Source organism: Ruditapes philippinarum, unplaced genomic scaffold (genome assembly GCF_026571515.1).
Source record: "Ruditapes philippinarum isolate M1 unplaced genomic scaffold, ASM2657151v2 ctg2126_1_1_1_1, whole genome shotgun sequence".
In the NCBI taxonomy this organism is placed as follows: Eukaryota; Metazoa; Mollusca; class Bivalvia; order Venerida; family Veneridae; genus Ruditapes; species Ruditapes philippinarum.
This window is the reverse complement of record NW_026864613.1, coordinates 85,740-96,286: the sequence shown is the minus strand read 5'-3', so window position 1 is coordinate 96,286 and position 10,547 is coordinate 85,740. Positions and strand designations below refer to the sequence as shown.

The 10,547-nt window shown below is 30.9% G+C and overlaps 1 protein-coding gene across 5 annotated transcripts in view; it reads left to right on the top strand.

The window, feature by feature from the left end:
- The first annotated feature begins 2,639 nt into the window (after positions 1-2,639).
- LOC132726261 (suppressor of lurcher protein 1-like) overlaps positions 2,640-10,547 on the top strand; it is a 60,337-nt gene continuing 52,429 nt past the window's right edge. The window contains exon 1 of one of the 5 annotated variants that reach the window (XM_060711543.1): positions 2,640-2,774. The gene's annotated coding sequence lies outside the window, so the exon portion shown is untranslated. Of the gene's footprint in view, positions 3,113-10,547 lie in introns of all 5 variants that reach the window. The other 4 variants (XM_060711542.1, XM_060711544.1, XM_060711545.1 and 1 more) reach the window with 4 other exon arrangements.

Sequence of the window (10,547 nt, the reverse complement as noted above, 5' to 3'; positions counted from 1 at the left end):
AAAGAAACAAAAACAAATAAGCTTAAGTGATCAGAATGTAAGCATCTCTTGACAATAAAAACATTATTTAATTGCAGATATATGAGAACGATGCAGCGACCATTCTTTGTATCTGATGTACAATGATGCGATAAATAACTATATTTAATTCATCCGCATGACGCTTAACACTGTCGATGGGAACAGTGGTATTGCCATGCTGATGCATGATCAGGCTTTGTACATACTTTAATTTAGCCAATCAAATTGCCTGTCAATAAATGCAAATGTTTATTTTGATTTGATCATTTAAGAGAAAACAGAATTTTAATGTTAATTGCAACATTAAAAAGCATTGTCCGCATTTGTTGAAAATCGAATACTGCTTAAGCCGGTGCTAGGGTGGGGTATGAGAAATGTTATCATTATTATGTCTCTTAAACAGATTTAATCAAACCGATTCTACATTTTTTCCTTTTTATTTTGTTTTAAGTACTCTCGAGTGGTCTCTATCAAATGTCTATACATAAAACAGCAGGTGTTTACTGTTGTGCAGAACAGCCGTAAAGAATTGACCCGTCCTTCATCTCAATAATGTTATACTTCCCGTCCCTCCAGATCATCGATGCCAATAGTGTTAAAAATTGAATACTGCTTTAACCAGTGCTTGGTTGTGTTAAGATATGGTGCACATTTAATTATCTCACATGCAATGTTCATGATCAGGACTCTCACCAGTTAAACCCTCTACCCTAATGGGAGCACCCTTTGTTAGACCTGGTAATTTCAAAGTAATTGTAATTGTAATTAAACATAAGGATAACCTTTCCTATACCATATGGAAAATAAAACAATTCCATACTTCTTCAGTGCACATAGTTTTCTTTATATGCACTTATTTTATTGAAAGGAGCATAGTTATGATCATAAGACCTGTTTGTCTCTATAATGCTTGAAATATTGTCCAATATATGTCTCCGCTTGTAAACGAACTTTGGCGTTTTGCCATAAAATTGTCAGAGTATAAGAGTTGGACCCAGGATTGCCATAATTCAAGCTTCAATTATCACTGACATGTCACATCTGACTGAATTATTACAATCAAAAGAGTATTCGCCATGTCTTCCATTGAACAACGTTGACAGTTATTAAAACAACAAAAGTTTCCTTTCTTTTACGAAAGGATTTATTTGTTTATGCTCCTTTGTATTATTTGCGGTGATTATGTTCCATAGACTTTTTCTTGCTTTGTTGCGTTCACACTTCATTGGCATTTTAGAGCTTGCTTATAAAGAATGAATCAGCAAAATTGGGACTGAATTTTGAAAGACAGGCAGAACCAGTGTGTCTAGAAATAAATGGAATTCAAATATGGCTTGAATTGTATGGCAGTTATTCAATAATAACGAGGAGTACTACGTAATCTTTGATTTCTGTCTTTTATATTCTTATTTAAGTAGTTGCATATTTCCATTTCGAGTTAATAAAAATCATAAAAAGGTACGACATTGCATTTTGTTTACATGAAGAATAGGAATAACTGAATTGAAAATGCATTGTAAATGATGATCAAGATATAGATAAGTCTATCACTCTGAACTATTGAATCTCTTTAACTAGACTGACGCTCTTAGACGATTTGTAACTGTGACAATGTATCATAACTGCTGTGTTGTTTGAAATGTTTTATATAATATTATGTAAAATATAGTTCATTTACAATACATTATCGCAAAATATGAATTAAATTGTTTTAGCAAAGGACAAAGCCTTAAAAGTATTATGCTTTTGCAAATCTCAGAATAGTTTTATTGGGCTGATTTCGAGTATAGCAGCGTACAACTTGCTAAACAATACATCATTAATGATAATTGGTTATTGATAATGTGTTTGATCTTCAACAAAGAGAGGAAGGGTACGGGATACTGCAACCAGAACAATAATTCCTCAAAACCAGGAAGCGGACTCGAGAGTGATTAAAAGAAGCTGCAAGCGTTTTTGGTTCAATCCAACTTTTAATTATATGTTTCAACTTAAATATATCGTTCTACGTTACAATATTGCTAATTGTGCATTATACTTATATCACATCCATAAAATTTATAATTATTGTTGAAATTTTTGTTTTCCATCCGAAATATCGTTTTCTTTATAATAAGGTATTTATCAAATGGATTTTTTACAGATTACCTAAATGTGATAGATATGATCAAAATTTATGCATTACTTGCATAGTCATTAAAGCTTACTTTTTCTCTCTGATCAAATAATTATGGACCCGTTATGTAAATTAAGACCGCCCCCACATATAATTTAACATGATTTCATTACTCACTAAAATTTTGTAAAATAGTTCCGGTTCTTTTTCTTCTTAAAATATTACTGTAAATTGCAGTTAACATTTAAAAAAAATACTTTTTTTAAATATTTTCAATATCAAATTCCATGATTGCATTAGCTTATCCCAGGATCATAATTTACTGTGCACGTAAAAGCTGTAATTAAACAGGTTTAAAAGTCCCTATCCACTTAATGAAATATTAGTTTTAGACGATAATGTGCCCGAATTTCCCCATCCTTTATGGCAAATTTCATCTTTTTTTTATAGAAATACAATAATAATGTTCATTCTATGGGAAAAAGTATTTATAAGCAGTTAATGTTCTGTCAATAACGGTTTGTATTCTGGCAGTGTTCGCCTGATCTTCATTGATTTTAGCGTCGGTACTATCTACAGACACATTCTGCCCAGAGAACCGAGACCAATAAGACTGTTCTCTCACATGAAACGAGAGGTATTGTCTCTTTGACTTCTGTAACATATTGGTTAATTTAAGATTACAGTCGTTTTTTCATTTGTGTTTGTATTTCGTAGCGGATTATGTACTCTTTCTATGAGAGATCTCTTCGAGTTGATTAATGCTTTTATCCCGTGGAACTTCTTTGGCTGGAATAAGTTCGTTTTCTCAAGATTGTTTGTGTTAAGTGTTGACAGTAAAGTACGCGTAAATGATATACAATTCATCTTTGTACACATCATCTTAGTTTAAAGTTTTTTTTTTTCAAAAGTTTATGAATATATAGTTATGGTATCGTAAATCGGACTATTGCACTATTTGGAACAGTTATTGAGGTATGTTTTAAACGATTTATTGTACTTTAATAGAATTATTTTTGTTTTGTTTGATTGCTTTGTAATTTATCTTTTCATACTTATCAACGTAAAGGTAATCAATGAAAAATATTGATAAATATATTATTTTTAATGAAAAACGTGGCTTTGAACTGTCAGTGTATTAATTATGTATAACTTAAAAATGCAATCAATTATATTTTGAGGTACAATGGACATTTTGAAAACACTGCGCGACATTGCCATGAATAAATGAATGAGCTAGTACTGATCATGTGATTTACATATATATTTGCAAACGAAAAACTTCTTATTAAATTGATAATATATTATAGACTAATGAAATCTTAATATTTTCAACGACTTTCTTGGTATTGATGTTATTTTATCGGTAAACAAATTTAATACGAGGTACAAAATTACTAAGACTACACCAATTTTCTCTATGTGCGTTTTCATTATTATGTACATGAGAAAAAACAAATGATGGATCAATGAGATCAAATATAGTGTCAGTAAGAAAATAAAGGATAATGTTTTGAGAGGTAGAGCAAACGTTCTGAAACATTTTATAAAGCTCGGTTTTGAATTAAGCCGAGAAGTTTTTACTTTCAAGTAAAATTTACATAGGGATAAAAAAATGTAAAGAACTTTTCATTTATGTAAACCGTGGGAAGAAATTTCAGATGCAAAAGTGTGCGATTAAATCATTAAATCTACGTTTTAAGTGTATTATTAACATGCTCAGACTTTAATAATATGTGGGAAAGATTATGTGTGTTGTGTTTATATTTGACATTCGAGATTGTTGCAGTAGTGAACAAACCTTTTTTACATTTCGATGATAAGGTTTAGTAAAAGATGTTTGTGTTGCTAAAATGAACATTTACTTTAATATAACTTTAGTTTTTTGCCTTATTAGTATAAATGTTTTATGTAATTATGTTATTATCCCGTTTGTTTGTTTTTTGTTGTTTTCTTGTTTTGTTCAGTCAAAACATGTTTCATTGCTTAGTGTCAGTCTATAAAAGCCAAGTTTTATATTACAATGTGTATTATGCAAACATGTCAGACTTAATAAATTGACCACGATTGAACTTCTTTAATTAATCCAAATTATATGATTGTTTTATAAAAAATAATACACGAGCCCGAAATAAATTTGAGATGAGTATAGAACATTTGTCTTATCTTTAATTCTGTCCAATCGTATGTAAGATATGTTCTGAATTTAAAAATCTCTAAAAAGTCGTATGTTACGAAGTGTGATAACATGTCTCAGACAATGAAAAATGTGACAGAAAAGATAAACTGATACGAGCAGTCTTCGTTAATGTGCAAAACGTTATTCTTATCGCCATTTGAATCAACATTCCGTAATCTTGATTTAGCAAAAGCAAACTTTATTCGGACTTAACTTCTTTTTCAATACTTCTGTAAGAGCATAATTACATGTTGTCTACAATAACAAGAATTTACATTATAGAGAACTCAAATAGAACATTAAAAGGTTTTCATTAAAGCTCATAGAAAGATACGGCGTCGGAGATTTGCATGCCCCTATTTTCATTTATCACAAGATTAAATTACAGCCTGCATGTAGCAATTTTCGGTGATAAATACATGTTAGAGTATGCCTAGATGGTTGTTTTGGAGCCACCAAATTTCTCTGTCATCACCGTTTTCTGGTACAAACACTACAAACGTGTGAGTGTTATCGCTTGAATGGTTGACATAAATAGTTAAGTGAATATAATTTTGCAAGAATTATGTAACACATTGGATTATGTCTTTGTACGTCACAGTGAGACAAGAACAAACGTAGACATAGGCTAGAGCTTAAAAATAGCCACCAGTTTATTGCTACACATTTGAAAAATCATGGTTTCAGAAAAAGAAACAGTGATAAAATAAACTTCCCACGATATTTTTACGAAATTAATAATATTTGGGTCATGATAGTGTAAACTATTTTTTGAATTCATGTTAGCATGAAGAAATACAAGTGCGATTGACGTGACTGAATTTTTCCACGTTTAACTCGATAGTGTACCAGCATAAACAATTCTTGCATATTTTTTAATCTTATTAATATACTTATTTACAAATTCGTAAAATTTATTCTAGCTCAACGAGTGCATGAAATTTTGAAATCTGGTTTTGATTCTGTATGCGCTTATGTGCCATTTATCAACAGATTTCATTCTGTCAAGGTTGTTTTACATAATATAGATATATTTTCGTCTCGGTTTCAGATTAGATATGTTTATTTACACAAACTGGATGGCATAGCATTTCCAATGCATTTTATCCCGAAAGAAGGAACTTTTCATTTACTCCAATTTTTATTCATGTACATCTAATTAGACATATCTTTAAGATTTATTTCTCTGAACATTTGACATTTAATTTCATTGATGTATGTTATTAAAATGTTTTCTCCGGAACATAATGCGTTCATTGGTGTTGTCCTAACACGTTCTCGTGAAAGGTAGAAAGAAAATTGACAATTTTCAGTAAGTGATACGCAAATCTCGGAGACGAGGAAAACCCAAGGGAGAGTCGTGATATAAAACCGTGATGTATGGCCGCGAGCGACAATTCTGTAAGGACTTGCAGTAAATGGAACTGTATTAAATAGCATTATCGGTAGTCAATTATTCTACTCGGAATGCTTAAAGGAAGCTATACGCCGGAAAGGCATTTCCTTCATGGAAGTTAATGTCTTTTTGGCATAGTAAGTGAAATATTGTCTTTTCTTTTGAAGGACTAGGAGTTATATTTATCAGTTTTAAAACATGTCATCCTACGTTTTATTGAATTATTCATTTATAAAACTCATCTCATGTTTATGAAATTGAGACATACGCCGTAAAAAGCTTTTTGTTAGCATTTTATATACGGTACATAAATTGTTATGCGTATACATCTTGAGTCAGCTATCATTGTTTAATCAATGCTTGCTAATAAATATATTTCCTAGCTGAATGATAGCACTATTGAGAGTTAATTACTGTAACACACACCATAAATAACTGAGATACATTGATTGCATTAATAAAATCGCAATTTATTTGACACGCTTGCATGATGCAACTGGTTAACTTGCCAACACTTGAATATATGAACCTTTCCTTCATTCTTGATTTACTCTTTATCGCGGGCTTTATATAATATCATTTTTAAACAGTTGCTACATGATGATTTCATCATGAATGCCCGTTTAACGTCCTTCAATCGTGATAAATAGGAATAACTTTCATTCTGATTTCTTCCCCTCGCAGAAGAACGAAATTCCACAGTGTTTCTTCGTATTTATCATACATTTGTTCTTCCTAACAATAAGCAAACTTTGGAAGTTTTGTGAAGCGTTCCTTTCTCTTTTGTAATCTACGTGTACCATCCGAAGATTTGACAATAAATCAGCATACACGTATCAAAGCTACAGATAGGAATATAAATGTTTGTGTAAAATACGAGTTATACAATTTGTATATTTTCATTCTAATTGATTAAAAGCATTGAATAACAAACAAAAGTTATGGCAATTCTTACTCTGATGCAGTATATAAGTAAATTTACATGATTCACTGTACTTGTTTCCTGCTTTAATAAATTCAATGTATTTTAGAAAGAAAAAACATGGTTATTTCACAGATGAGCTGGTTCAGAATATTTAACGCATATGTTTTCCTGTAGTCGTTCATCTTACGTGTTTTATCAAGAACTGCAATGTAATACAACTGTATGTATTTTGACTTTAATTGCTGGAGTCGGCGAATCAACTTACTTTGGCATTAAAAAGTCATTTCAATCGGTTAGACATTTTCTTGATAGGAACCCATTAAATATTTACCAGCAATTCCTTCCAATTTATTACTGTTTCCAGGCCATGCCTTTACATCTGTTCGGAATGAAATGTCGATATCTAATAAATCACACGTTTTCCGAGCTATCTTATCTTTTAGAGTAAGAATTAAAGACAGAAGTAAATGTTCAGTTTTACTGTTCCGAGCAGTGGATGATAAATATTTTAGTAAGATTCTTGTGGATTTACTTTCTTCATTGAATCAGAGCTAGCAGATAATTCTGCTGGCAATAAATATTCCCCACACGTCAAATAAAATCTTTGGCTAGAACAATAATTTTTGAACTTTCTTTAAAAGGTTTAAAAGTGTTTTTCTTTCCAAAGAAATGTTATCTGTCTGCTTTAGAGTAATCAAACATTGTATGCTTATTTCATCGGCCGCAGCGATTTAATGGAAGGCATTTACTTATGATATGTTAATAAGACTTAACTTGCCTGTTTTTTTACTTTCTTTAAGTCATAGAACCCCATACAACAATGATTATAAACTGTATTTGCCATTAATGACGAAATAAATTAGCAGATGTATATTTGAATGATAATAAAATACACGTTTTGAGCGTGTAATAATGTAAACTTAATTGATTAATATATGACAATTATATTAGTGTTCTGTGTAAGCCTTAAGTAAACGTATGACGTGGTGTTTTTTTCTCTATGCTTCAGTAATAAAACAATCTCGCGAAAATATCAATCGGTCGTCGTTTTATTACTGAACAATTCTGTATGAAATGAGCCGTGTCATGACAAAACCAACATAATGGGTTTGCGACCAGCATGGATTCAGACAAGCCTGCGCATCCGCGCAGTCTGATCAGGATCCATGCTGTTCGCTTACCAACCATTTTACAAGTAGAGAAACTGATAGCGAACAGCATGGATCCTGATCAGACTGCGCAGGCTGGTCTGGATCCATGCTGGTCGCAAACGCATTATGTTGGTTTTGTCGTGACACGGCTCAAATGTTATATCTGTTTGTTTCATCATGTGATTAATTCTAACTACTGATGAATATCTTTCACATTGTTGCTGATTGCATTGCTGTATGAAAACAACTAAATAGACATTTGAAAATGACTTGATTGACAGTTACGAACATCTAAAATTGAATTTGATTAATCAAACTTGTAGATGAATATCAGAAACAGAGATTATATAAATGCCACTTCTAATTATAGTTATAATTTTTAGATTATACTTTTATATCAATACAATCATTTACAAATTTTATTAAATTATGTCATTTCTCAGCGTTACAAAACAATAAATTCGTAATTAAAAGCCGAAAGGTATGCCGTTTGGGTCCATCGACAGCTAACATTAACAATTCTCTCTATTTCTCTTAGCTTAGTATGACATTAACTACTTATAATCAAATTGTACCATAAATATATTACTCATATCAAATTCATATTCAAGTTTACTATCAACATATGAAGAATATCAATACTATTCAATTTTATTACCATCAACATAGGACTAATATCAAATACATATTCAAATTTTACCATCATTATAAAACGAATATCAAATACATATTCAATTTTTCTATCAATAAATGAATAATATCAAATACATATCCAATTTTGCCCTCAACATGTACAATTAAATAATATTGAATATATATTCACATTAACCATCAACGATCGCCATTTACTGTTCACTTATTTTTTTACAACATGTTTAATCTACTAATCGTATTTGACTACCATTTTAATTTAGTTATTTCTTTGCATTATTTATTAGAACTTATTCAAACGGAAAGCACAAAAATAGAGTCGTATTATAGTAGAGGAGAGTGACTCACAATAACAAGAATAGTTAATAAATCGCTTTCCCTTAGATACACGACTTCTCTAAATAAGATCAAAGGCAGGTCATATACCGGAAACGAATTAATTAGGACGGTAACACGTGCTTGAATTTATAATGTTTGTGATTTTTGTTCAAAGTATTTTTCATCTCAATATTACATTATTTGTTATATAGGAAACTTATACAATACAATATAATACATGTTAAACCATTAAATTTCATGAGTTTTAAAACATCATACTGTACACTTAATTTACTCTATACTCTCTTGTAGACGTTAACTTGGGCGAAATTATTACATCAGTTTGCTCTTGTCACATTTATATTCACTGCAATTTGTATACACTAAGAAAAAACACTGTTTGATCCACAGTGCTAGAATTAGAGTGTCATGGTGTTAATTTGATAGCCGATGTTATGAACAGGCAAGTTAAGCCGTCTCTTCTGCAGTCTTCACTTTGTTAATGTTGCTCAAAACAATTTTTCTCACAACTTTTATAACAAACAACCAAATTTTATAGTCAAATAAACACTTTCTTTGTCATTTATTACCGTGTATATTCAGTAACACACGGATGTGAAAAATAAAGTAGGAAATGTACAATAGAAACCAAGAATTGTGTAATTCTAGGTCCGAGACGAGAAAAGCGTTAGTAAAAGAACTGATATATTTGAAAGTAAACCAAATTAAAAGAAATCTATAAGCGCATACGGCTTCTTGGACAACATGTTTTAAGCTTTATTCGGAAAACTTTCTGGAAAATGCTTGTTTTGTGAAGATCATTCGTGAAAATGAAGATCATTCGTGGAAAACACGATCTAGCTGGCGTAATGAAGGCGACTTTTGTGTTTCGTCGATATATATAAATACAATAACGTATATAACACTATTGTTGTTTATATTCGGCATAAATGAAACATTTGCCAAACTACGCGTGTCATATATATATTGAAACTGAGACAGTCTTATGTGGTAACGCAGATTTCATGAATGATGCACAAATGCAAGCCTGGTTACCTCATAGAAATTACCTAAACTATATTTAATCAGCTACCTTTTAGTATTATAAGATGACACTAGCAGTTTGACAAATATCTAAGGAATACCAAATATCAATGCAATTTTTGAATGCGTTAACAACAAACAACAACACAGAAGTCGTCTTCAAAACGATAGTTAGATCACCATTTTTAGGAAAGACCTTCAAAAGTAAAAGTAAACATATCCATTGCTGGGTGAATTATAATGTTATTGCAGCCGTATGCGCCACTTAGTCGTTTCATTTAATACAACTTTGATCCTTAAATTACCGTGATACTCATTTGCCCATTGCCTTACATCGATTCGGCTTACTTTAACACAATTCATGCGTTATTTTGTCATTCTTGCGTAACCGGATATACACGATGCTTATTGAATCGTAACAATGAATGCATAGTCGTATAATACAGGTCTTCTTTAATTAAAGCTTAAAATTTCCCCTCCAGCTACCTACCCACAAAAATCACTGCTTCCAAAAATATTTATGTTCAAATAAAAATACACACATTTTTACTAAATATGGAAGTAAATCTATCAATGAGAATCTTAATTTTTAAATCGTGTTTCTGCATTGTAAATATACAAACTGTGATATATGGTGAGGAACACTTAAAAACTTCTAAACTGAACCGGATGTTAAGTATTCACATTTTTAATCAGTATAACTTTATATAGAAAATATAATTTGATGGAAAACATATATTTTTCTT